At 46.0% G+C, this 27658-nt stretch overlaps 1 long non-coding RNA gene across 3 annotated transcripts in view; it reads left to right on the top strand.

The window, feature by feature from the left end:
- Window positions 1-26856, top strand: part of LOC134559499 (uncharacterized) — a 78271-nt gene extending 51415 nt beyond the window's left edge. For 2 of the 3 annotated variants that reach the window (XR_010082519.1, XR_010082520.1), the window contains exons 2-3: window positions 10247-10422; window positions 25943-26855. This is a non-coding gene — a long non-coding RNA (uncharacterized LOC134559499). Of the gene's footprint in view, window positions 1-10246; window positions 10423-25942 lie in introns of all 3 variants that reach the window. The other variant, XR_010082521.1, reaches the window with a different exon arrangement.
- Window positions 26857-27658: the final 802 nt, after the last annotated feature.

Below are 27658 nucleotides of genomic sequence, written 5' to 3'. Positions count from 1 at the left end.
ACATGCTCGCTTCCTTTGATGTTTTATTTCCTCTAGGACAGCATCCTTTTTGAAAAAAATTAAATGATTGCTATCAGTTTTGTGTTTGGAACTTGTTTGCTAAGACATCCCCCAGATGCAATATCCTCCCTGAGACACTTCAGCATTTGTGCCTCTTCTCTTCCCCCTCTGCTCCCCGATCTCCAGGTGGAGCCAAGTGGGGATGCTTGCTGTAGGTAGTGATATATCTTCTGTTATTTCTGTAGACACATTTCAATTCATCTGCTTTCAACAGCTGGGGTTGTTTTTTCCCTCCTTTTCATGAAAATGTGGCTTGGTTTTTCTGCACTTTTCACTAAGGCATCCCCACCACCATTCTAATTCATCATTTCACAGCACTTTGCTGCTTTTAAACAATAAGTTGTTCAGGAGCACTCGTGTTTGTCAAGTGTTGTGGTTGCCTCACAGGGAGCTCTAACTGCTGTCCAGGCTCTTGGTAATGAGTTTCTCTAGGCTTGATTAGTGTGGTGACATGTGCTGCTGCTCTGCATTCTTCTTTGAGACACGTGCTTACGTCTTATAAGCAGGGGAAAAAAGTGAGAAGTGAAGAAGCAGAGTTCTTTGACACTGGTTTGATTTGATTTTTGGCTAAAAAATCCTTGCTCCTGTAAATTCTGCTTGTTTCAAAGACACAGCACTGAAAGCTGACCCTGCAAGTGCACATGGGCACAGCAGCCCTGAGGTTCATGCAGCACTTTGGGTTTCCTACTGCAGCCACTTGAAAAGCAGCAGTTCCTAAGTGGTCATACCCAGTAATGGCCTCGTTGTGGCCACCTGCCAAACTGAAGTGCATTGTAAAATCTGAAAGAAAACTGGAGTTTTAGGGAGGCAAAAGCTCTGCACACTGATGCAGTGTGTTCAAAAAATAATAAAGAACATTTTCTGGGTACACCTGCATGTCATTCAGCATGGAATCAGTTAATGACCCAATTACTTCACAGCATCCTCTTCAGCTTCAGTTTCCATTCTCTTTTATAGCAGTCTAAGGGCTGTTTCCAAAGTGCCCAGACACTCTTAGAGCTACCTGGTGAATCATAAATCTGCAGACAATGTTCTCTGAAAGCCAGCAGACACAAATGATGTAAAACGAACTCCGGCCTTTTGCACCAACACCTCTCAACATTTATGTTCTTCCTTAACTGACTTTATTGGACTCAAGGAAGGAGTAGTATATTTTGGAATTTTTGTTGTTAGGCTTTGTGTTGCTCATTACCCACTCAACTTTTCATGTAAGAGGAAAGTGTTCTTCTGTGGTGGTCCAGAGCCCACCTGGCACTTGAGAAAACCAGGAGATAATACCCAGAAAATGCAGAGCCTGTCTGGAGGTGGGACAGTTTTAGACCTTCCTTGTGGGCACAAAGCCAAATCCATCACACATTATTTATTACATCCTGAGCAAACAGAGAGAGCAAATCAAGATCTCAGTCGAGTTGCTGATGAATTTGGGTGCCTTTATCAGCCCAGCTAACACTGCTGGCTGAATGACTGTAAAGACCCATCTGTGCTTGGGGCCACCTAATTGTGGAGGTCATTGGCAGAGCCAGATTTGGGGCCAGCACAGTCGTGCCCACCCTGTCATGTTGTCATTCTTCCTCTTGAATCTATCACCCGACTTTTCTGCACACTATCATGGAGAGACATTGTCTCAAAGGGGAAAAAAATATGTTCAGTAACACAACTCTTTGGTTCTCTTTATGCATGGACTTGTGGAACCTGACTGTGGAACCTGGACTGTTGGACCAACAATCTGTGCCACACGACTGGAGCAGGCTTTTCTGAGCTGTTGTTTAATTTCAGCACGCTCTGCATGAAGGAGCAGCAGGGTGGGAAGGGTGTTCTCCCCTCCCATCATTCTTCCTTCAGATTCATTCCTAGGCTTTGATCCTTGCCTGCCCAGGATGTGATAAACAACCATTGCAAGCCTTTGATGGATAAGCAGGAGGTTCTTAGGGAGGAGGATATACTGAGTGCTGAGCAAGAAAGGCTTTATGCAAACTGTTTTTAATTCCATGTCCCCTGGGGTGGGCTGGGCTGAATTCATTCTCCATAAGGGCTTCTGTGCCAAGATATGGCTAACCTGGAACATTTCCACCCCTTCCTCAAGCTGCACAGTGTTAGCAGGAGTGTAAGAGCAGCTGAGGCCTCTGATTCTGGAAGTCCTGAGCAGCTCCAAGGTCGGCTCCTGCCTCTGTCACAGAGAGCTGAGATGCAAGCAGCTCCTCCAGATCTAAAACCAGGGGCTGTTTAGAGAAATTTCCTTCAACTCTGTTGCTGCTCTTGGGTCAGGGAGGGGGCTGGTGTAGCCCAGAAGATTTGGCCACTGCTACTTCTTGAAAATGCCTATAGACAGAAGTGTGTCAAGCAGGCAGATATCTGCCTCCCTCCCAGGCTCTGTTTCTCAGTGTATACAAACCTGAATAGAATGATAAAAAAGTGGGAAAATTTGCAGACAGAGCATACAATAACAGAATTATATTTGGAAAAAAAATTATGGAGATTTTGTAGAAAATCTATAATTTGCCTGAACAATGTGAACAAGCAAATCACCTTCTATCTCACTCATTATGTCTTATTGAGAACTGAATTGTAAGTCTTCCTTGTTCAAGCATGATTAAGACTTGCATGTCTCTTGTTGGCAAGATTTCCTATTGAGCAGAGTAGCAGCCAAAGAAAATGATGGTACAATTTTATGTGATTAGGACAAATCCTCAAAAATCTGGGCAATTTTCAGTAACTATGTCAAGACAGTAACTAAAACAGAAACTTTGACGCTTGTCAAACCTTCATTGTTGGATCAAACAAATGTTTCTAATTGGTTGAGTCAAATTGTGTTTATTCATATCTCTGTGTTTTCTTCAGTTTTGGGTTTTTCTTGTAAACATCTGTTATTTTTCTGTTACTGCTTACGTAGTCTTTTTATGTTCATTTCCAACAGTGAAAACATAGTTCATTCCTCTTTATCCTCATTTAGGGGGTCTTCTGCACAGTTAAGATTTTCTTGTAATTTTCTTTATTAGTTTTCAAATAAATCCACAATAACAAGTGGGAAATAGTTAGGATAAGCCAGTAGGATTTACAAAAAATCTAGACATCTTGTCAAGTGCAGTGTGAGTATCCTGTACATCCCAGAGATGAGAAAGAGAAAAACAAAGTCTGCAAATGAATCTTAAGCTATTCTCTTATTCAGCAACTGGAAATTCTTACATTTAGCTCACTGAAAAAGAATTAAAGCAGACACTAAAGGAAAGGAAAGCATAAATAATTTGTAGGTTTGCTAATTGCCTTTGAAGGCATAAACAGTGCAGGGCAATAGACAGCCAGTGGAAATGCAGAGAGTGTTTTTGTAGCTCGTTAAGCCAGACTCAGGCACTGTCCTTGTCAGTCTCTTCTGGTTTGGGATGAGCTCACAAGGGTGTGCTATAAAAGCCTCAGGCTGTTGAGTTGTCTCCATCTGTAAAAAGTCTTAATCCTGTTTACTTCCTCAGGGATGTCTGCACTTGATTTTTGCTGTATTTATCTTGGATTCAGCCTGGGTTTGCAAACTCAGGGGTTCATCTGCCCTGCTCTGCTGCCAGCCTGTTTGAAGATCATGAGTTCCTTTGTTTCAGGTGACTTTATACTGTTGGCCAAGGGTTTCTCCTTCTTCCTTAACACCTAAACTTCTAAAGTTGTAGTTCCATTCCAGTAATGGTTATCAATAATCTGGTTTCTTTTAGAAATTTAGTTTTGTCATCTTTCTTATTTTTCTGTGCTATGTCACCCTCCACAATTCTCGAAACAAATTTTAATACCAAGAACTGTTACCTGCAGTTTACACACTCTTTGATCCAAAATGTCACAGGTTAAATATTTAAGTTGGACCAAGATGTCCAGAAATATTTTGTGTCATTTTGATTTTAGAAAAAAATTTAAATGCTTTTATTCCATTTTGCATCAGACTCCTCTTTTTGTTTTCAGCATCAAGAGTAGGAAAACACTTACTACATTTTTTTTAAACTTGAAATCAATGAAAATGTCAGGATAAAAATATGATGCATCTGCATGAGTGGTAGTGCTGAAAAAATATATTGCTGTGTCCTTCTCCAATCCAATATTCGCTCTGGAAGTGAAATCCCTTGCAAAATTAAGGCCAAACTCAACCTGGAGAATGACCTGCAGAAGTATCCTGAATTGGGTTGTTAAATAACTCTGACTTCTTTTATTTCTTAGTGTGGAGACTGGTACAGTAGTTTATTTTTCAAGCAACACTTCATGTCTTTCATAATTTTACCCAGGTCATTTTTTATTTTGGTGAGACCTAGTAGCAGAGTTGCGATGGTTTTGATCACTGCCTGCTTTGCCCAGCAGCTGGCCAAGATAAAATGTTACTTACTGCATTTTTACCCTGTTAAGTGCACGATTCATAGAGGAGTAACAAAGGTGAAACTTGTAGGAAGAAAAAACAACAACAAAAACCCGACAAACAAAACCCCATGAGTAAATATTTACACAAATAAGCACAGAGCAGATGTGTGTCACGTTTTGAGGAGAGCTCAGATCCCATGGACGGGGTGAGCACCAGCCCAGAGGGGAGCTGTGGATGAGCACCTTCAGGGTGAAATACTTTTCCTAATACGGACTCCTGGAATCTATGAGATACATATATAATATAATTTTCTGTACTGTGACTTGCCTCCATTGCTGTGAGTCCTTCTGCCAAGATTCAGCTCTTCCAAGGCAAAGTTTAATAAACATCAACGTGTTCCTGCTACTACTCCAGTCCAAACAATAAGCAGAAGGGCTCTTCTTGAGATGGAGTTATTTAAAATGGGCTTCTTAAAGGTATTATCATGCATAAAAATGCAGATTGGATCCTACAAGCAGTGTAACCCCTCGAGTAGGTGTTTGGAAATCCCCACCAAACACCGGCACCCTCTGCAGTTGTGTGGGAGGCAGAAGTGGCAGTATGGAACATCTGTAGGAGAAACACTGGTGAACACAGCAACAGGTACACAACAGGCTGCTTTAAATAACATGCAGAAGGCCCCAAGGAGGAAGTTAAATCTGGAATTTGATTATGTGTGGGCATTTCCACAGGAGAGAGGTGCAAAGAAGTTGGCTGCAAATCGGGGCCGGCTGTTCCCAGGTACCCCGAGGAAAGTCCTCGGTGTGAGCGAGGAGCAGTAAATACAAGACAAACAGTTTCAAACTGGCTTTTCATTATGGTTGGCTCATTTTGAAAAGCTGAGCTGGGTTTTCCTGGGTGTTTAATGTTTGCAATATCTATTGATTTCAGCTGGTGTTGGTACACACTCGACTGTTTCAGCAGTGCTGGAGCAGCTGCTGTGCCGAGCCTGCTGCACGTAATTGCTGAGCACAACAATCTCATGGCTGGTTTGGGTTCCCTGCTCTTATCCAGCTGCTGTCTCTTGCCTTATCCTTGCACTGTGATGCCCTTAGGACAGGACTATCTCTTGTGTTGTGTGCAGCAACTGAAGTGATAAAGATCCTGGCTGTGCCTGGTGCTTCTAGGAATTACTGCAAAAACCCATCCTATAATTATTTATTAATATGGTATGCATCAATGCAAGACATTTCATTGGCTTTAATAGGCTTTGGATCAGATTCCTTAGTACCTCTGGCCTTTTTTGGGTTCCATTATTCATGAAGGGACATGTTTAATTCAGAGTTAGGGACTGCCAATATAACGAGTGTACCTTGTGCTTTTATCTGTGGATACAGAAGTTATCCCTGAGCTTGGACCTGCTGCACCTTCGTGGAGGAGAGCACAGCAGCCCCCCTCGTGAGGATGCCCGTGTTGGGGTGAAATAAAAGTGGAGTTTTTCCACCCAGTCTGGATGGTTTTCTCTTTTTTGCCCAGTGATGGGCAGTGCTCACCTTGGGCCTAACTGGCAGCTTTGCCAAGTCAGCAGAGGAGTTTAAGAGGTCAAAGCAAGGGTTGTGCTCTGCTCCATCCTATTTTCATTCAGGGGCAATCTTCTTGTCAACCTTCCATTATCTTTTCCCCAGCTTTTACTTGAAGATAAAAAGAAACAGCTTATAATTCATTACAGTTCATTAAAATGAAAATAAAATTTATTTTGCATCAAAATGAAAAAATATGACTTGTTCATTATTAGCATATAAATGGTATTTTTTATGTCACTCTGCCACAAAATCACTTACATTTTCAATGATCACAGCACACAAAATTAATTTTTGATAGCCTTTTGTGATTTGGTTGAAAATTCTCATTTCTTTTTGTGCATTAACAGCAAACTGTATCCACTGCTATTCATACCAAATTTTAGATAATGAAGCAATTAAAAATACATGGATTGAAGATCTTATCTCATTTTTCCTCTGGCCTATTTCTGCTTCATTATTCATGAAGGAATATGTTTAATTCAGAGTTAGTAATTGCAGATATATCTAGTATAAATTGTGCCTTATATTCTTTTACCCAATTTCAATTTATTTTAGCAAATAGATCTGTGGGGAGAAAAGAGCAGGAAAGACAAAAGGGCAAAAACTACATCTCAGTGTCGCCAAACAAAACCTTACAGGTCTATTGCTTGTAAAGTATGTCTGCAACTCGGGGAAAAGTTGATGCAATGAGGCTCTGTACTTGGCATATTAATAACCTGGCATTCGTATCAAATGGCAGAATTAAATTATTCTGATTTGAGGCAGTTTGAGAGACCTCATGACTCACTGTTACTGTCATTCTGCTGCTTTATCCACAAAGTCAAAAAGTCCCAAATCAGTGAAAAGCAGACGTAACAGAGATATAAAAGTGGAAAATAGCAGACTCAAAATAAAATTAAGGTGTTTTAGGCAAAGTAGAAGAACCTTCAGTTTCCAGAAAGTCAAAATGAGTTTGGATGCTGTGTTTCCATGGAGTGAGATGTGGAACAGCTTGATAAAACATTCAAAGAAGGCATAAAAACCATGAGAGCTGTCCCTGGGTTTGGGATCCAAGGCAATACAAGGCAGTCCTTGCAGCAGGGTGGGCTGGGAGGGGCTGCCAGAGGCTGCTCCGGCCAGGGGCTCCTGCCTGCCCTCCCAGGGGGTGGCAGGAGGGCAGCAAGGATGTGACAGGGGACACACAGGGCAGGAGAGGGCTCGGACCAGGCAGCCCAGACAGCCCAGGACAGCCCAGGACAGCCCAGGACAGCCCAGGACAGCCCAGCTGCCCCCAGCTCGTGTGGGGCCAGGCTGAGTTCCACAGGATGGTGCCTGTGGAAACAGCTCTCAATGGGGAGGTGCTAACAGGATTAATTTTAACCAGGAATTGCAAAGGTTAATTGCTGCTGGTTACTGCAGTGCCAGGGTCCTCTTGTTGGGTTGTAAGCTGTGCTTAGGAGTTGTCACAACAATCCCCTTGTCCTGAACCTTCTGCAGAAGAAGAGAGGCATGGTATGGGTGAGGTTCCAGCTGTTCCCCTGACCACGTGTCAGAGTGCTCTGGAAGAATCTTCTGTTGGAATTTCTAAGGACACAGCCCCAAAACTTGCTTTATATCAGTGGAACTTTTTGTACAAATGTTTCAGACTTGAAATAGAGTTTGTGGAATTAACAATTTAGATTTATTAAACATTGTGATCAGCACTTTCTGGTGCAATTATTAATGCAAACATTTCAGCCCAGTTATTTGATTAAATGAATAACTTGCAAAGCGATGCATAGCCTTTTCTGCGTAGTCCTTGATTCATAATTTCAATAAGTTAATTAATTACAATCTTATTTTCTCTCTTAATGAATTCTGGTTAGCTTTGATGGCTTTGGAAGCCTTAAACATGTTGTGAATGATTCTCAGTTAAAGTTTCAGAGGGGTTTTATGTTCTATAGGAAACAGCTTTTGCAAGCTCTCCATCACCTTTTGGTACAGAGCACTAACAAAAGTTCTGCCCAGCTTCTGCTCCCTGTGCCCTGGGAGGAAAATCCCTCCCTTCATAGATGAGCACCCCATTTTTCCTAGATGACATTGACAGGCACTGCTTTCAAAGAAATTCCAGTGCATGCAGTGGCTCTGACCAACAAAAGCTGTTCTGCCCTTGGTGAGCAGCCCCTGGAGCCTGTGCCAGCAGAGCCCTGCGAGGCAGGCAGGGTGTCTGCCCTGCCTTTGTCTGCAAGGTCACCCCTGTGACCCTGAGCACGGCCAGGCCTCGTGTCCCAAAGCTGCCCAGGAGTGCCCTGGCTGCTTTCAGAGCCTGCACTGGCTGGAACTCGCTGTTGGTTCACCGCACGCTGGTGAAATTAAATAAATGCAAAATTCTTCCAAGTGCATGACATCTGTTTTCCTGGAATCCTGTCTTTACTAAGTACACTAAAAGCAGATTTCCTGGAAGTGGAACTGTGCACAGAGAAGGAGTTTCCAGCAGGGCTCTGCTGTGGAATGCCTGTGGCTGTGCTGAAGATGACCTGCTGGTGGCTGCTGGGGACAGGGGACATCAGGGTGCTCCAAGCCAGCAGTGGTGCCTGTGCAGGGGGAGACAGCTTCTTCCCAAATGGCCCGTGCTTTTCTCCACTTTGGCATGGTGGTTCACTTGCTCCTACAGTTTGTCCTTAATTTTTTTCCCTACTCTGTCCTGTTTGGATTTGGTCCTTTGTCTTTTACTGTATCTTTCCAGATTTAGGCTGATTTTGGAAAAAGATGGATGGAGGCCACGTGTTAGGAGATTATTCCATTGTCTCAGACCATATCCCCTCCATCTCCTCCTCCTTTTGCTGTCTCCTTTTTTGCTGTCTCCTTTTTTGCCACACGAGTGTTTCTGATCTCTGCCTTGCCCCTCCATCACCACAGTTTACTCCCTTTCCATTGTTCCACTTTCCTCCATCCTTTCGTGGGAGGGTGGCACGAGAGAAAACACCACTGAGCTCAGAGCAGCCATCTCCTTGCCTTCCATCAGTGCTGCAAAATAGGTGGCAAAAGCCATCCCAGCAGGTGTCCTTGAGAGAGACCTGGGGGCTGGAGACAGGCTCAGACTCTGGGCTAATCACCATCTCTAATTAAGAGCTGGGTAGTTCAGATACCCATCAGACACACTATCTGATCATAACCATGAGCTTGGCACAGGCCTGGATCTTCCCTCCTCAGTGTCCTACTCTGCAGTGAGCGGTCACCCAAGCAGTCCCACAAAGCAAGGCTTCATCAGCTTCACTTCATTAGAAACTAATTAGAACCATCACCCCAAGCTGGAAAGATACCTTTGAAGTACAAATATTTCCTCAGCTTTTCTTAATCAAGGCTTTCTTTTTATGCCCCTCTATATATGCTGATTCCAGCCAGCACATGAACTAGAAATCCTGGAAGGCTGGGAGGGAAAAACTGCTCTTGCTGTATTTCCAATTGGATGAAAACCAAAAATCCATTGGAAATCTCATGATTTCCAGCAAAATGTACTGGCCAAGAAAATCTGGAGAAATTGCAAAAAAGCATCCAGATGTCTGGATAAATCCCTGAACTTAAAAGAAGAAATCTTTGTAGGTTTGTTTGTTCTTAATACAGAGACTAAATCCTTATTTATCAGTATTGGTAAACTCCTCAAAGCTCATGGTGCCTTAAAGGCAAAGAATTAACTGTGCTGTTTGTGTCGATAAGCTTATGGGCCTGAGGGCTTGTATGGCCTGGACAAACAAATATTCTAAAAGGAAAGCAAATTGTGAAAGGCAACTTATTCAAGAAGGTAACCTGTGCAAAGGAGGGAGGGGTGTGTGAAAGGTTTTTCTCACCTCTCCCACACTGGTCGGGGAATGTCCTCCACCTCCAGCCCAGCACTGTCAGTGTCAGGAACAGAGTGCAGGGACACCAGGTCCTGTGCCACTGTCCCCTTTTCCTCATGCACCAGTGGTCAGGACAAGTGGGTGGCCACGTGTCTCCTGCATTCCACACTGCCCAGGCTGTGGCTGGAGGTGGAGAACATTACCTGAGATACAGATCCAGGATGAGGCCTTTATTCATACATTTTCAAGATGCCTGCCATAAATTCACTGCAGAGTGGCTCAGACCTCTGAAGAGGCAGCTCTGTGACGTGGCCTTGCTATTTCAGATTTTTTTGTTGTTTGCTCTCTGCATCTTCATTGAGAGTGCTCTGTCAGGGCTGTTGCATCAAACATTGATCCATCTTGGCAGTGGGAGCAGGGTGTGCAGGTTGAAGGGCAGGTGTCAGCCCCTTGCCCACGGCACCCCTCACTCACTGAGATTTAACTCTTTCTTTGGCTCCCAGGAAAGACACGTGGAAAGGGCCACTGGTGCTGAGAATGGCACTGCTGACTAAAACACGGCAGGGAGGAAAACTGCACTCCTGAATTTCACACCTGGAAACCTGCCAAGCAAGAAGGAACCTCAACCAGCCTCGTTGCTCTCCTGTTGAGGCGCCGCCTGCTCGCTCACATTTGCCAGGTGGGAGCTACTTATCATTTCACAGCAGTTCTGCAGGCTGAAGCCTACTGACCTGTGGGGAAATTACTCAAAGGGCATTTTACAGCACTTGAAGCTTCATCTCTGCCCAGTGATGAGCTCACTGCTCTAGTTTTGAAGGTGTTTCCTGCAGTGATTCTTTCATGAATTGCCACTTCTCGACATAGTTTCAATTTCTAAACATTCTGGGATCCCCTTGAAATAGCCTTAAGGGAAGTGGGAGGTTCTGAAAGTCTTGATGCCCTCTTGAAAGCAATTCAGGTGCCAAATGTTGGTCTCGGTAGTGGGAAATGAGCAGAGGGCTCTGCCCAGCTTGGTGGTGACTGATGGTGAGGGGTCTGACCTCTGAGGATGGTTGAAAGGGAAAATACTAATTGCTGTGTTTCTGTGAAGGGCGTGATGAGAGACACAGATAGGCAGAGCATTTGTTCCTTTGGCTTCTTGCTTTTAATTTAGCTTGAGGCACTGGGAAACTTCACTGGCAGATTATAAAAAACCTACAGCAATCTAAGCTAGCCACGTAACCCTGGCACCAATTCTGAATATTTTAAACTTCCCACTGAAAACTCACCCCACTTCCATCCAGAGCAATCTTCTCACAGGCCAGGTTCACTGGGATGCACTCAGATTTTCTAGCTCTTTAAGCCAAAGAGCCATGAAATACTGATCTGAGGTAACTTTGCTCCCCCTGAGCAGAGGTGCTGCTCCCTGGCCTTTCTCTGTGGCTCTTCCCCAGCGTTTCCCCCGGGTGTGTCTGGCTCAGTGCTGTGCCCTGGAGCAGTGGGCAGTGTGGACAGGCTGTCCCCCAGGCTGGCAGGACACGTCCCCTCCTGGGGCAGGGCTGGGCCTGCCTGCAGCTCCTGGCAGGGGCAGCGGGGCTGGCCTGCGTGTCTGGCAGCAGTGCAGGCGCTGGGGAGGAGCAGAGGGGCTGCAGGGCTGCAGGGCTGCTGCGGTGCTGCTGCAATGCTGCTGCCAGCTGGCTCAGGCAGGGGCCAAGAGGGACCGAACACACCCTGCTGAAACAGCCCAGATCAAACCTTCCCACAGCCCCACCATCCCTTTGTGTTCTCCTGCCTCCATAGAGCACCTTGACTTCAAGGTGTCTGCTCACTGCTTGTATGAATTTGGCTCAAACATCTGATACCTTTTGTTTGTAAGTATTTATTTTGGCAGAGCTTATGTGTGGGTTTTTAATTTTTTTTTCAATTCTCAGGCCAAGGAAAAGTTTGAGGCTTAAATTACAGTCACATTAACAGCAGTCTGTACATCAACTACAGTAGTTGGTGGGCTTTCAAAGGTTTGCTATAAATCACCTCAACTCATGGCTTTTCTTTTTTTCACTGTAGCTGTTGCTGCAGGACAGCCTGACACCCAGTGTGTGTGCCCTGTGGGGGAGGAGTGGGACTTGTCCCATTTTGGTTCAATCACAAATATCATATATATTTTCTCCCTCTTCATCAAGGGCTTTTAATATGAGAGCTAAGACAGGCATTTGCAACTTTTTTCCCCCAGGGTTGAACTCTTATGTTTCAACACGAAATTTTTAATCCAGCACTAACTCCTGGGTGTTGCCTGGACCTCCAGGGACTGCTGGCATGTGTTTCTCCCAAACTGATGTGCCTGTTGCAAGCAATTGTTCTCTGAAGTCTGTTCAAGCTCTCAGCTTGTTCTCCACAACCCCCCCACCAACCTGACAGTGCTTCTGTGATGGAAATGCTTGATGTCACGTTAACTAATGCATCACCTTGTCAGTTCTGTGTAGTTTTCCATCTACCTGGCCCTATCCTTGTCTTTTCTCCTCTCTTCTCTTTGGGTGCTGACCCCTCTGGATGATGCCTCTGTGGATCTGTGTGTGCACCAGTCACGACACTGCTCCTACAAAAACAGAGCTCGTGAAAACATGGGAGGATCCCACTATGTGTGCCCTGGGAGGCCACCAGCTCACTTTCAGGAGAGGCTGGGGCAGTGAACAGCACACACAGCTGCCTGTTCCCTCCTCTCCGTGCCCCTCATCCCCACTAACAAGTGAGCAGTTACCTGCCCGTGATGATGTGCCCGTCCAAAGCCCAGAAGTCCCTGAATGCGTCACATACGTGAATAATTCTAGCCCCCTTTCTTGTCCAGTCTGACCTTCTGTCACTCCAAGAGGAGCTCAGGAAGGATCCCATGGCAGCTCCCAGCACTGTGGGTACTCTCAGGTCCCCACCAGGAGCGGCACTGGGATCTCCCCAGGCCCTTAGCTCAGCCTGGCCCGTGACTCACGTGGGTGTCTGCGCCTTCTCAGTGCTGAGCAGAGCTGGCCTGGGGAGCTGTGCTCAGCCTCACCTTCCCAGAGTGAGAAAAGGAGGCTGAGCCAGCTCCTCGTGTCTCTCCAGTGGGCTCAGGAGGGCGGATCAGGGTCCCCTGGGATGTCTGTGGGGCGGATCTTGTCTGCGTTGTGTTGGATAAAATGAAGAAGCGGTCAGATGTTTTTCTTCATCCTCTATGACACACCACCTCCCACCTTCTATTTCTTCATTCAGCTGTGTAAATTTTAGTGTTTGTGCCATTAAGACCACAGTATTTTCAGCTTGTCCCATTGGAAAGCTGGGCCAATCTATTTCCCTCATAACCTTATGATATCAGAAAAGGAAGTCCAGGGTTTCCTTTATTCTCTGTAGTCCTATGGTCTCTCTTCTTTTTCCAGCATTTGTTAGTTTGACTATCCTGAAATTCCATTTTGGAGAGGTGTGCTCCTGCTGGGTGCATTTCTCTCATGTTTTAGTTCTACTTTTGTGGTACCTGGTCTCAGTTTTTGGGCAAATGATTGGCAGGATAAGAAATAACTCAGTAATACGTAGTGAGGGATGTCAGTTGTTCTTAAATGTGGCAACATTCAAAAGAATTAAGATAACTTTTATGGGAAGTGAATTCTTGTTCAGTCCAATGGACAGACAAGTCTGTGGATTAAGTGGGGCCAGTCCCTAGATAAATTACTGGAATCAGTTCATGGAGGTGGAAAAATGTCAGGAAAATTCAAAATAGGCTACAGGCTGCTGTCCTGCTGCCTGCTGAGTGCATGGATGCAGTGGGAGCTGGAGCCCAGAGCATATGTCCAGGATTATTCCTGACACCTGGGTGACTCTCAGGCTGGACACTATTGCACAACAGAGCTCAGCTCTGTGTCTGGTGTTTGTCTTGCAAATTGCACTGAAAAACACTTAACAGAGGGGAAAAACTACAGAGAAATGGGGAAAACAAAATAGTTAAAGTCCTAGCAAAAAAACTTGGGGTTTTGACTGAGTTTTGAAAATAATTGGAGAGTGAGAATATGGAAAGGTGAGGAAGGAATGCTTGGAAATGGTCTGTGAGGAAAAAGCAAATTTAACCAGATTGAAAAGGGTAAGGAGAAAAGAGGGAGGGCTGGGCTCAGACAGTCTATGGAAAGGGCACAGTTATGGAAAAAAACCAGGAGTGTCTGTGAGAAAATGGAAGAAAGGTGGTTTTGGAATGAGGAAAGCTACAGGAGTCATGTGAAGAAAGGAGCAGAAAGTGTCAGGTATATTATTTTTTTCCAAGTGATTTTACCTCATTCACTTTTCAAACAGGAGGGTGAAACTCTCCAGCAGGCAGAAACTCTCTTTAAATTTTCATTGCTTTCAGCTTCCAACCAGCCTGGAAACCCCTCAAGACCAGGCTCTCACAGTAATTCAGCACATCTGCCTGTGGCTCCAGGCGTGGGGGAGGCTTGGCCGTGCTCCGGGCAGCTGTGGGACAGCATGAGAACATGAGAGCAGAGCCAGTGCCTGGAGCAGGGACAGGCTGGGCTCTGCCTTGCACAGCACAGGCTGCACAGAGGTTTATGCCAATTCTCCTCACGCCCAGATTTATTCCTCTGTCACCGTGTGGCCTCTGTGCTGACACTGCTCCTGAGGGGTCAGGCACCCCCTCACTGGTGCTGATGGCAGCTTTCCATCCCCAAAATCCCACTGGAAGAAGAGGTTTAGGATTGTGGAAATTGGTAGCTCACCCTAGGAATTCTTATGCAATGCTCTTAAAAAGGAATTATTTTCTGGTTACATATGTGTTTGCAGAGTATTCAGGCAGACTCAATGCACTGGATTTTGGGGCTTGTAATCTTGCAGAATATGAAGGCTTTTCACTGGAAATGCACTTTGTTGATCATTTTCAACATTAAGACCAGCTGCTTTCTTGCAGGCGTTTTAAGTGTTTGTAACTGTACAATTTTTTACCTTTTCTAGTTTTGTAATCATGCAGTTTTCCCTTCACTGGGTAAGAGCAACTTCTGCATGGGATTACTGTGGGTATTTTTCCCTCAGTGAGGGTTAAATGCAGAAAGTGGCAATGGGAAGAAGTTGTGGGGTTTAGCCTATCTTCCCATGAAAGCTCAACCATATGAATGAAATAATTTAAAATTGCTTTGAAAATGGTAATTTCATTTTCTAATTACTGAATTATTTGTCTCTGTTGTCTGGATCATGCACAAGGGAATTGTTAGAGTGCATGGGATTTAGGAACCAAATGTTCTTCTTTGTGATATGGCAACCTAAATCTGACTTCCCTTGAAAAATCTCAGTGTTAGATTTCACTGGATTTTTTCCTAGAATCATAAAAAATGGAGGCTAAAAGGGAGTTCTGGAGGTCACTGTTTTTAAATCCTTGAACAAGGCAGGTAGTTTTGAGTGTCAAACTCTGCTCTTGACACAGAGCTAAAGTGGGAGAGAGCTAAGAAACCTTGAAAACACTACCAGGAGATTTCAGTGACCATTGAAAAGGGTCATAAATAACTAACTGATACTAACTTTTGAATGGCCCTCCCTGGTCCAAGCTACTGAGCCCTGCTTCAGGCTCTTCTACTGTATTAAGGGAGTTTTCATGTTTTCTGTCCTCACCAGGATGGTGTTGGAGTTTGCACAGGTGTAAGGTTCAGGTGACTGCTGCTGGTTACCCTTTGAAGCTGGGATTGTCCAACGGCCCTTTGGAAGCTGTTTGGGGACAGAGGATCCCAGGGTCACTTAGAAAGGTGCTGTAAACACACTGGGCAGCTCCTACTTCAGCCACTGATTCCAAAGGAGAGATTGATTTTTTTAATGACATAAGCTACTTTTTCATATTCCACTGTTACTCTCTGCTCCATTATTAGCTTGATCTTTCTTCCTCATCTCAAATTTGTTGCCAACCTTCCCCTACAAAAGAAAAAACCCCTCCTCTATAAAGCCGTTACCATGATTAACTGTGACTTTTTCTGCCCACAGCTCTGTCCTTGCCCTGAGGATGCCATGCCTGGGGCTGTGCCATGCCCGGAGCTTGCCATGCCCTGGCATGTCTGGGCTGCAGGTCTGCATGGTAGCGCTCAGACGTGTGCTGGGGGTGTCCCTGTCCTGCTCTGGGTCAAGCATTCACATGGGTCAGAAGGAGCATCTGCTGCTTCAGTACACAGAGCTCCTCGCTCAGGAGGTGGCTGCAGTGCTTTTTGTTCACAGAGAAAGCCTGGCTTGAGTCACAGAGAAATATTCCTGCAATGGCCTGTGGCTGATGGAGGAGCTCTGTGGACACAGAGCTTCATTCCCAGTGGAGACCCGTTTAGGTGATGCTTATTCATCACCCCTGGGATGTGGGTGTGCAAGGAGCTGCACTTTGACATCCCAACAAGGAACACTTCATTTTCCCCCTCAGTTTAAAAGCCTGTGTAACCCACCAGTGTAAACGAAGAACAAAACGGAGAAGAGCCTGTGATGAAATATTTAAGTTCCTCACATCCTGGGTTTTTCATCTGTGTACCTCGGAGGGACAGCACTATCAGAGGCTTTGTAGTGCCAGGGAGCAGCAGCGTTTTGTCGGTGCTTGCAGCACCTGTGCAGCCTGCAGCACCTGTGCAGCCTGCAGCATCTCTGCAGCCTGCAGCACCTGTGCAGCCTGCAGCACCTCTGCAGCCTGCAGCACCTCCCCAGCCTGCAGCACCTCTGCAGCCTGCAGCACCTCCGCAGCCTGCAGCACCTCCCCAGCCTGCAGCACCTCTGCAGCCTGCAGCACCTCCCCAGCCTGCAGCACCTCTGCAGCCTGCAGCACCTCCGCAGCCTGCAGCACCTCCCCAACCTGCAGCACCTGTGCAGCCTGCAGCACCTCCCCAGCCTGCAGCACCTCCCCAACCTGCAGCACCTCTGCAGCCTGCAGCACCTCCGCAGCCTGCAGCACCTCCCCAGCCTGCAGCACCTCCCCAGCCTGCAGCACCTGTGCAGCCTGCAGCACCTCCCCAGCCTGCAGCACCTCCGCAGCCTGCAGCGATGCGCTGCTGCCAGCTGGGGCTCCCGTGCAGGGCAGTCGTGCCCGGAACATCCCAGAGCAGCACCCCCAGCACAGCCTCTCCTTACCAGAGCCCGAATTCTGCAGCTTGGAACGTTTGTTAGATTAGCCAGGAGTGACAGTGACCCAGGGAATGAACTCTGGCACAGGGCTCGAAACAGAAGTTGGGCTTCTGCTTGTCCCCAGGAGAGTTTTGAAGTGTTTTATGCAGGGAAAAGCCTGTAACAAATGGCATCACAGAAATGTGGGGATTGCCTGGGGGCTATAAATGGGCCAGTATTAGAGTTGGATTTCCAGAGACATCTGTTTATGCCATCCTCAGTCTCTCTGTAAAATTCAGTGGAGAGCATATTATTGGGCCAGCTTTTTCAGTAGATGAAAGAGAGGGTAAACAGGCCCACAACCCTGTGGAAAGACAAGTTTTAGGGAACTGCAGTGGATGCAGAGGCCCCTGTTGCCTCACAGCCTGCAGCCCTCACCCTGTTCTTCAGCCGAGCCCAAAGCCTGCAGCAGGCAGGTTCAGTGAACAGATATGGACACCCTTTGCATAGAAGTATGATAAGATGGGAGAAAGAGTCATACCTTCCAGACCCTTTTTCTGCAAAGTCACAGAGGCAAATCAGAGGATGTCTGAACAGTCTGAACCTGAGCTTTTGTTTCAGGCACCTAAGAGAGCTTTTCATTGATGAGGGTGTCTTGTCTCTACATGTGTGCATGCCTGCCAGCAACTCAGAAAGGCTTTGCCTTGGGAGCCAGCAGAGATGACATCCCACACAGTACAAATGAGATGCTTGCACAATTCCCTGATGTGCTTACAAAAATTCACAGCAAAATCTTTCCCTCCCTGCCTTGTCTCATGCCCTGGCTGTGGTTCAGGCTGAGCCCACGGACTGGGTTTGGAAGTGAGGAGTGCCCCTCGCAGCCCACGGGGCACTGCCCACCCCCTCAGGCTGGCTCCTGGCTCTGGCCCGAGGGTGCCAGGACAGCTTCCAGGCATCTGCCAGACACAGAGACTTCTGCTCTTCGTCTGGAGAAATGGACTGCACAGCCTGAAAGGCAAAAATCCGTTTGCTGGGATTCATGTCGTGTCAAGAAACACGAGAATCTGAGAATTACAGACAGGAACAAAGAACAAAGACATTAAGCTCCCAGTCCTGGTCTTTTTCTGTGCTATTACACCAGAAAGAAAACCTACTGTGACAAATGGACAGTTGAAATAAGAGATGTCATTACACCAGTCTGCTCTATTACAAAAACATGCCTGGGCAGGTAAAACAAAGACATGTGGCTTCTTTATCTTTGGTGTTAAATAGTCCAACTTTCACCTTCAAGGCAAAGTATTTCCTGGCTTGTAATTGTAGTGAGGTTTTGATTTCTCAAATCAGCCAGCTTCCTTCCTTCATTATAAACATGGATTTAAAAGCAGAGAGTAAAACCATCTAGGCTAATTCATTCCTGGAGATTTTTTATCAGGAGCTGCAGTCTTCATTATCTGAATTTTCTATTAGTTGCTGGAAGGTGCGCATTTCTCATAGAAACTACCACATGAAAATGTGAATAACACATAATAGAAAAGCAAGGAGGAAAAGGGGCCTCTGACTGTCCCTTCAAATGGAATTTCATAGCTGGAAAAAGGCAATACCCAGTAACCAGCTTCCGGTCTGCTCAGCTGCATCTGTTATATTGTCATAGACGTTTGAGCTGTTTTTTCCCTTGCTTCAGTATTGTATCCTTCTGTCACCCACAAGCAGGTTCTTGAGTGACTTTTTGGTGATGCCCAGGGTGGTGCAGTTCCTTCAAGGCTCTCCTCCCCAGTGCCCTGTGACACAGAGATGGCCTCACGTGTCCAGTGTTGGTGACACTGAATGTGCTGAGCTCCACGAGGAACTGGGCAATGTGGGCAGAGGGGCAGCTCAGCCCAGCACCCACAGCAAGCACAGGGCTGTGAGCACTGCCAGGGACACGGGGTGTCCAGGACAAGGGGGAGGCTCTGGCAGTGGCATCTGAGGGAATCCCAGCACATCTGGATAATGCAGCCTCCTGCTCTGCTGCCAAGGGCACCCCTGGTGTGTCTGTGCTGCTGCCTGGGCAGGGTGTTGGGGGAAGGTGTCAGTGGGGTTGTGAGATAAGAGAGGAGTGCTGTGGATAACCCCCTGCCTGCCCAGGGCACTGCCCAGCACCCTGCACCACCCACTGCTGAGCACTGGCAGGAAAGGGAGCTGGTACCCTGGGCTGCAAGGCTTCTGTCCTCAGTGTATGGTCATGAAAGCACAGCCTGGCATAAGGGACTGAGGAGGATCTCTGGAAAACTCTGGGAATTTGAGCACTGTGGGGTTATGGAGAAGAAGGTGAAATTGTGGTAAATCAGATCATGCCCTTGGTCACACCACGGTGGATGAATGGCTTTTCAGCAAGGAGAGAGGTGTGTGATTCCTGAGGGTTTGTAATTACAAATATTATGGGTAGTTTTATTACATTAATATATGTATTAATATATCATTGATATAACATAAAATATATTAAGTAATTATATTAATATTGAGCTGGCAGGTGAGAGCTGGCTGTAAAGATTAGTTCCTCCTCATCCTGCTATGTTATGCAAACCCATAGGAAAATTATTATCTCATTCACTTAATAATATATTGAATAATATCTCATATTCTCAGCTAATTATACCTGGGTCAGGTGTGTATAAATCAGCTGCTGTCATACATAGCAACCAGGTCTGAAGAGAAACAAATGCCTGATTTAAATCTGATTAAAATCTGATAAATCTGGCACAGCTGCAGCCTTCAGCTTCACATTGCACCTGGAAGGGAGTGATGTTTCCTCTGTCCCCACAGGGAGCTGTGGGATTTAATGGATGTTAATAAGATATTTGGGAGCCACAAAGGCTGGGTACTGAAATGAGCATTGTGAGCGATGCAAAGCTGATAGACAGCTAAAGAAAATGGAAGAAAATGAATTGAAATCTCAGTGAGACAACTCCAACCTGACCCAGAAAGACAGTATCCTCCAAACTTCACATGCTCTCGGGCAATTCCACTGAAAACATCGACTGCAAATGCCTCTGTGCTTTGTGTTAATCCTCAAGGCAAAAGTAAGGTCACTGCTGCAGAAGAAGTGGTAGCATTTTCATTTTAAAACAAGCCTAGGGCTTATTGAATCTTGCTCTAATTAGGAGGTCTCTTTTTTTGTCTCTGTTCTCCTCTCTGCTGCGTGCTGCAAGGCTGCCTTGTTTCCTTGGCCTTGAAGTGGGGGGAAAGCTTTTGTTGGAGATTTTTAAACTTCACAGAAGTTTTGCTTCTGGCTCGTGTTTGATGGCTGAGCACAGTTCACAGGGAGCAGGCTGTGAGACATTGCTGAGTGGTTCAGGAGCCCCTGAGATGTGTCCTGCTCCCCTCTGTGCCCCACTCAGACCGTGGCCCTTGTTCTGCTCGTGTTACCAAACACCAGGGAGTGTGGGTGAGGAGGGTCCCTGGCTCCCTCTGACAGCACTGTGATGGTTTGAAGGCAGCCACTGAAGCTTTGTGATCCAGGACATTCCTTGCGTGAATTTTGGCTTTTAAGGCTTGAGATTTAAAAGCAATATGTTTGATCCCTGTTAAAAACAGGACTCAAAGGCCAATGGAAAGCAATTTTACCAGTTCCTGCAGATTGTGTAGTGATCAGCTGCCGCAGGGTAAGACCTCTTCTGCTGTGGTAAGAGAGACACTGCTCTCGCTGGGGCACTGGGGGGTGTAAAATGGAGTTTCACTGGTGTGTTGGAAGCTCAGTTATGAAGAATTGTGCTTTCCCCATCCAGGTGTCAGGTTGAACTGGATGGCTCTGGGACACAGTGCTGTGTTCACGGGCATTTTGAGGCATTTTGAGGCATTTTGGGGCATTTTGGGGCATTTTGAGGCATTTTGGGGCATTTTGGGGCATTTTGGGACATTTCTTCTCAGGGCTGCAGCTGCTGTGGGGGTGGGTCCCTGGGACAAGCAGGGCAGGAGCAAGGCTGGCTGCAGCTGGGCTGGAGGGCTCGTGGGTCACGAGTGCACCGTGACTGATAAGCTGTGAGAATATTAATGTTACACCCAGCCAAGTGTGCAGGGAGGGGCCTCATTTCTGTCTAGGCTACTCCTTTCTCAACCCAGAATGAACTTTACAAAGTAGGAAGAAGCTCTTTTTTTGCTATCACACTGTCATCATCTTCTCTGGGTTTTTAATTTCCTCTACTCCTGTCCCATTAACACTAGATAAGTCTGCTAGGAAGATAAAAATCAGCTTACAACTTTATGGACAATTGATTGGGAGAAAAAAACAGAGTGCTGAGTGTAGCTGGCTCAAGCCTGCATATAACCTCTTAAAAAATATTTACTAGATACTCAATAAAGTTTGCCAGAATAGCCTGTTAAATTTGCAGAGGCAAGAGCCTCGGGGGAGATGTCCCTGCTCCACTCAGTGCCAGCCCAGCTGTGGCTGTTGGTAACATTAGGAGTAAGCACAGCTCCAATGGACACACAGTTGCTTTCTGTTTGCAGCACATTAAAGTGTGATATTTATAGGCATCTCTGATTTCTTTTCATCCATTCTATCCATTTGAAGAAGCTGTGCTTTGAAAAAACCCACCATATTCCTCCCTTCAGTGGCGAATTAGAGAAAAATGGCAAGACACCAACTTTCAAAAATGCTTCTGATGCCTTTAATGTTTATTTTAGCACCTAAAAAATATCTGAGGGCCTGATCCAGCAGCAGACATGGGTGAGGGAAGCAGCAGCAGATCTTAGTGCTCATGAGTTTATGGCTAGCATGTCTCTGTAGTGCCAGGCTCAGGGGTTATCATACATCCTCCCATCTAGAACATGAAGTCCCTGCTGGAGCCCATCTGATGTAAATACATTTGTACCAAGCGTGCTCACCCTGTCCGTGCATATTCATGACGTGCCACAGTGCTCTGAGCTGTGAGCACCCTTATCAGCTCTGACTGGCAAATGGATTTCCAGTCTAAGGCATTTATGTCACACATGGATCACAGGAGCTTTGAAGGCACATTCCTTCCTGGGAGCTGAGCTGCTGTTGTTACAGCACAGCACCAAAGCAGGGTGGTGCCAAGTCTGCTGTGGCTGGATATCACCCAAACAGGGGACAAAGGCACCTCCCTGCCCCTGGAGTTGCTGCTGGTGTCTGGAAGAGAAAGCTGTGCTATGAGCAGGAGAGGCTGGTGCAACAGAGGTGTTCAGAGAAGAAAATAGCATGGCCCCCTCTGAAATACTTTGGCTGGAGCCTGGGAGAATGCAGACTACAGACTCTGAGTAAGGCTGAAGTGGAGTTTCTGGAGCCCATGGAGCTGAGCATGCCAAGGCACACAGTGACCCAGCCCCCTCCAAATGGTGCTTTCACACCTATTCTGTGCAGCCACAGCACATGCAGCTCCTCTGCCTGTTTTTAGAAGAAAACATGGTCTTGGAGGTGAAGGTGTTCATAAAGGAATTGTGCCAAGAACAAGCAGGACATGCTCAGGCTGTGGCTCGGAGGCAGCCAGACCATTCATCTGGTGCTGGATGATCAGAAACTTCTCAGCTGGTGAACCTTTCCTGTGCTGCACATATTCACACATCCAGAGTGCTTATTTTGTGCTCAGTACCGAGGCTGAACAAGCCATGGCACAACCGATGCTGCTTGCTTTGTGCACACAATAAACCATCAACAGATGGTGGGTTGCTTGTATCCTTTCCCCTGTAATTCCACAATCCTGCCCAAGCAGTCCCTAACAGGCACCACAGGTAACACAGAGACTGAAGAACCCACACCACCCCTTCATATTGATAGTGCAGCATGAAAAGCTTTAATGAAATCATTGTTCTGTTGATGCAATCAGACCATGGCAGTTGTCACTGCCTGCAGGGTTTGAGCAGTTAAGAGCAATCAGTTAAGTGTTAATCTTGTGCAGCACAAGAGCATGCTTGTGTTCTGAGCTGAGAGCAGGTGATGATAGAAGCCACATAAACAGCACCCATAAAGGCAGCAATAATAACCTGGTGCAGTTTTCCCAAGATTGTGGTATCCTCTGCAGCCCAGCTTCTTCATCCAAATGAAATTCTACCACATGAAATCCATTGGAAAGCTCCTGTCAGCTCTGAACTCACATAATTGTTATGCCTCATTAATTTGGTGTGTTTATTTCAATTGGCTGGTGTGTTCCTAAAATACGTAATCTAGCATTAAAACAAAACAACTGATTGCTTCACAGAGCTTTGAATGGCTCTAAGTGAAAACTGCTCTGTTGCTCATTTGTCTTGCTCATTGGAATGCAATGGATACCTCACAAATGAACAGGACTGGAAAGGTGTTTAATTTATGAACCAAGATGTAGTTCTAAATAATGCCTAATTAAATTCATTCATGACCTGGCAAGTGATGCCTAGCTTAGCCTGGGCATTGCAAACCATTAGTAAACACTTTAATTGTAATAATTGCCACTGGCAGTAATTATTTTCAGGAAGGCAGCTAATTTCAATCAGCAGAGGGAATCTGGAAGGTGAGGAGCACGCGTCCTTGTCTTTTTGGAGTACCAAAAAAAGCAGCTGCCCACCATTGTGACAAATACTGGGCAGTGCTTTGCAGGAGCGAGGGTGAGGTTTGGAGAGGCTGACGACACACTCCCAGGCACGGGTGAGGTTTGGGAAGCTGAGGACCTGAGGACACAGTCCCAGGCACAGGTGAGGTTTGGAGAGGCTGAGGACACACTCCCAGGCACGGGTGAGGTTTGGAGAAGCTGAGGACACACTCCCAGGCACGGGTGAGGTTTGGAGAGGCTGAGGACACACTCCCAGGCACGGGTGAGGTTTGGGAAGCTGAGGACACACTCCCAGACAAGGGTGAGGTTTGGGTGAGGTGTGGGAAGCTGAGGACCTGAGGACACACTCCCAGGCACCTGGACCCTCCTCCTTCAGCAGCAGCCCCACAGGCAGATGGAGAGGGAGCGATGGAAGGTGCTGCCAGCCCAGAGGGTGCAGCACAGCAGCTTCTGGAAGATGGAAGGCACTGCCAGGGATGTACATGCAATGTCCTCCCTGGTGGTGCCGTGGCTGAGCTGCAGTGGCTCCTGTGCTGTCTCTGGTTCATTATCTGGGCTGTGAGCCAGCACTCTGCCACGCTGCCGAGGAGGATCTGCCAAGCTCTGGGGGAGCTGTTTAGGCTGGCCTGAACCATCTCCATATTTGATTTCTGCAAGATGGAGAAAAGTGGACCCCTCTCCAAAAACTGAGAATTGAGCATAGGATTGTTGGCAAACACTGCAATTAGACACAGAGCTGTAGACAAGGAATAAAGTACACCATTATTTCTTTGTTAAATTAACTTTTCCACCAAAAGCCTGTGATGCTCACTGGGAAGATGTCACTTGTAATTTTTTTCCCCCATGCTCTCAGCGTGGCTCCGTCTTACAGGCACTTTAGCACTGAATTAATTACTACATTAATGGATGTCTATAGTCCATTAGTAAATTAAGACCTGATGCTAATTCTCTTGGGGGGAAAGAGAGGGGTGTCTATATAGTACCAAATCATTCAGTTCATTGCCAATGGACTCTAAATGTTCAAAGGCAGAAAGAGAAGTACATCAAAGACATTTTAACTTGCAAAGCATAGGGGAAGCTGATCTCCAGGCCTGTCCATGTTACAGACTGTACAGCAGCACATAAATTAGCTTTGAATTTTTAATCAACCACATCACCAGGGAATGGGTAGGATAAAACTCTACCACCAGGCATTCTCTTGAAAGAGCACCTGACCATGCAGGTTCTGGAAGGGTACAGGTAGCCTGAAATTTTGTGGAGATACTAATTTAAATGAGTGAGTTTGTTCCTGCCAGCTCTCCAAATCTGACAGACTTGATCAATCATCCTTGAACTGCAAAATAAATTTAGGAGAAGCCAGAGACACAAGGGCAAAGAAAACAAAGACAGGAGTAAACAAAACATTGTTATAATTGGCAGAAGTGTGCTTTGGACCCTGCCCAGAGGTCCCTGAATCCTGATTGTCTGGAGTGCTGCTGTTGTTCTGGTGGGGTTTGAGGTCACCCCATGGCTGCAGTGATCGTGCCCAGGTTGGTGTGGCTGTGCCCTGCTCCATCCCCTCTCCCTGCCTGGGGAATGTGCAGCCCTACCTGAGCTTCCTGCTCAGGAGATCCAAATAACATCTCAAAGCCCCTCCTGCCAGAGCACTGCTGCCTTTTCTGCACTGGAAATGCAAGCCATGCTTTCCACCTTTAATAGTACACAGAAATGAAATTTGTTCTGTGAGGGAGGAAGTCACAGTCCAAAAGCTGTTCATGTGGGTTCTCCCTCTCTGCCAGCAAAAATATAGCAGTTAATTAGGCTGGAAAACCCAAAGGAAAGGGAATTCTGATGGCCAATCATGAAGTGGCATGGAAAATATCTCCATGACAACAGAAATTTATAGCACTTCAATTTTAATATATCAAAGGATAAGGGTAATTTCACAGGCACTGTGCAGAAGATATACCCCTTTCTCCTTCTCTTGATAGTCCCTGGATTAAATAGGAGCCATGTTAGTGTGGTCCCAGATGTGACAGTGAAAACAACATTAAGAAACCCGAAAGTTCTGAATGCAAATACACTACCAAGGTGAAAACTGACTCTGCTGTGTAGGACAAACATTTGGGCCATTTTTGTGAGATGCTGCAGTATATCATAGTGATTTTTTCCCATATTTTAGTGCGAGGTACCTATTTACCAACTCAGGGCTCAGCTCGGTACATGTGGCACAAGGAGGTGCCAGTTCCCATGCCAAGAGCACAGTCCACTCCTTGCAGAGGTTATCATCTGATGTTAGTGTTTTATACCCCAGAATGAATTCCAGGGGGTAAAAGAGAAAAGAAGGAAAATATGAGTTCAGAGATCATCAATGTGTGTCCCAAGGTCTGACCTACATTCTCTGCTCATAAGGAGCATTATTATGCTTCCATCTTAAGTACTGTATTCAATGTATTTTGTATCCATGGGCATGAATGTCTCTTATAGGAAATGTCTTGTAGTATTTAGTAGTGAATGAATCATTCAGACATCCGTGGATATTTCATTGATGATTTCACTAAAATTAATCTGTTTGTATTTTAATTTAAGAATCAGACTTAAGTATGATAATATTTGCTATTGGGAATATTTACTTTCTTTTCTTTTAAATCCCAACAGGAAATTCATCGCTTTTGATCAGATTTAATGGGATGCTGCTGCCCATAAAAGATCATCTCATGACTTCACCTTCAAAGAGCTCATCTCTCCTTTTCACACACTTGAGCATGTTTTGTGTGGCTCCTTCCAACCCCCCATGCCTTGGACTTGGCCTCTTGGGCAGAGCTGGCTGGGAGTGTTCAGGGAGAGATAAGTGTCTATAAATGTACGAAAAGGGCAGGGTGAGGAATCACAGCCTTCTGGTTTGTTTTCTGTAATACAATATGGAAAGCGCTAACAGGATTAGCCTTTTGTGATGAGTGATAACAATATATTAAAAACAAATGTTAATAGGCAGCATGAAATTGCTAACAAAGTAGAAATTTGCTAATAAAATTCAATGGACCTAATTTAAACTTTGATAATGTATCTAGCCTTGAGAGCCCTTTTCCACAGAGCCAGCAGTGGGCTGGTGAAAGAGGAGGATTTTTGGCGCAGAGCCCAAGGCTGCCATGCTTCTGAATTCTTACACTGCTTTTCCTGCTGCAAAGTGACCCCTGGCACCTGGGAGGTGAAAATTTCCAGGTTTTCAAATAACCCAAGAAGGGTTGGACACTGTCTGAATGTGTCACCTGTGTGAAAACCAACGTGAGGAAGTACCTGCCCAACCCTCCCCGAGACATGGGGCTCTCTGGTGATGCAGTGGCAACAGGGATGCCTGGAAAATTCAGCTTTGGGGCACATCTTGTTTACTTCTGTGTATTGCCCTGGACAGCTCTGAAATTATCCAGGCTCCCAATGAATCTGCAGAGCGGGGAGGAGGAATCAGAAATCTGGGTGAGCTGGGGGTGAGGAGACTGGGGTCAGAGCAGGGTGGGATCCAGGCACAGCAAATGCTGATGCCTGCCCTGCAGCACCCTGGGTTCTAACTCTGCAGGGCATCTGGGCTGGCTTTGTCCTTTGGCCATGATATAACAGCTTCAGTCTTCAGAAAAACTTTGGAAATTCCATTACTAAAAAAAGAAATAGATTCAAACTGAGCCCATGTGGGAAGGAAGTGAGAGCAAGGGCAGAAAGATGAGACAAGGCATGGAGGGAAAATTGGTAAAAGCAGACAAAGGAATCTAAAACACAGAACAAATAAATTAATTGGATAAATAGTAGGACAAAAAGAGGCAAACCAGAACAGAGAGCCGTGTCCTGTAATAACTCTTTCAGAACTACTCAGATTAAAGGAGAAAGTAGAGATCAAATGAGCTAATTTAAGCAGATGCCAGGCTCAAAGGATAACGTGAACCTTAATTACTTACTCTTACTCTTCCTTCTCTTCTTAACTAAGTGAATTTTGCAGACAGTATTTTTGAGTTTTGCCAGACAGGAACCCAACTGCACATTTCAACCAAGGGCTTTGGCCAGGTCCTCTTCCCCAGCACGTTCTTCTTTCCGTTTCTCCTTAGATTTAATTACTTTCCAGCCTGGCCTTCTACCTGCTCCCATACTGAAAATCACTTTAAAAGGTATTTATGAGCAGCCCAGGGAGTGGCTCAGATGCTGCAGGGCCCTGCTCCTCTGTCAGTCCTTTGGGGGTGTCCTTTGTGGTTCCTCTGTGTTCCTTGACCTCATCTCATCCCCATGGCTGTAGACAAAGCTCCTGCCACTGCTGCACCCAATTTCTGCAAGCTTTTAGGAGCACTTTGCAATATTTTCCCCCTCGTGTTTGAGCTCTCATGTGCTTCC

The sequence above is a fragment of the Prinia subflava genome, chromosome 17 (genome assembly GCF_021018805.1).
Source record: "Prinia subflava isolate CZ2003 ecotype Zambia chromosome 17, Cam_Psub_1.2, whole genome shotgun sequence".
NCBI classification, from domain to species: domain Eukaryota; kingdom Metazoa; phylum Chordata; class Aves; order Passeriformes; family Cisticolidae; genus Prinia; species Prinia subflava.
Note: the sequence above shows the minus strand (reverse complement) of the source record. Positions and strands in the feature narration are given on the sequence as shown.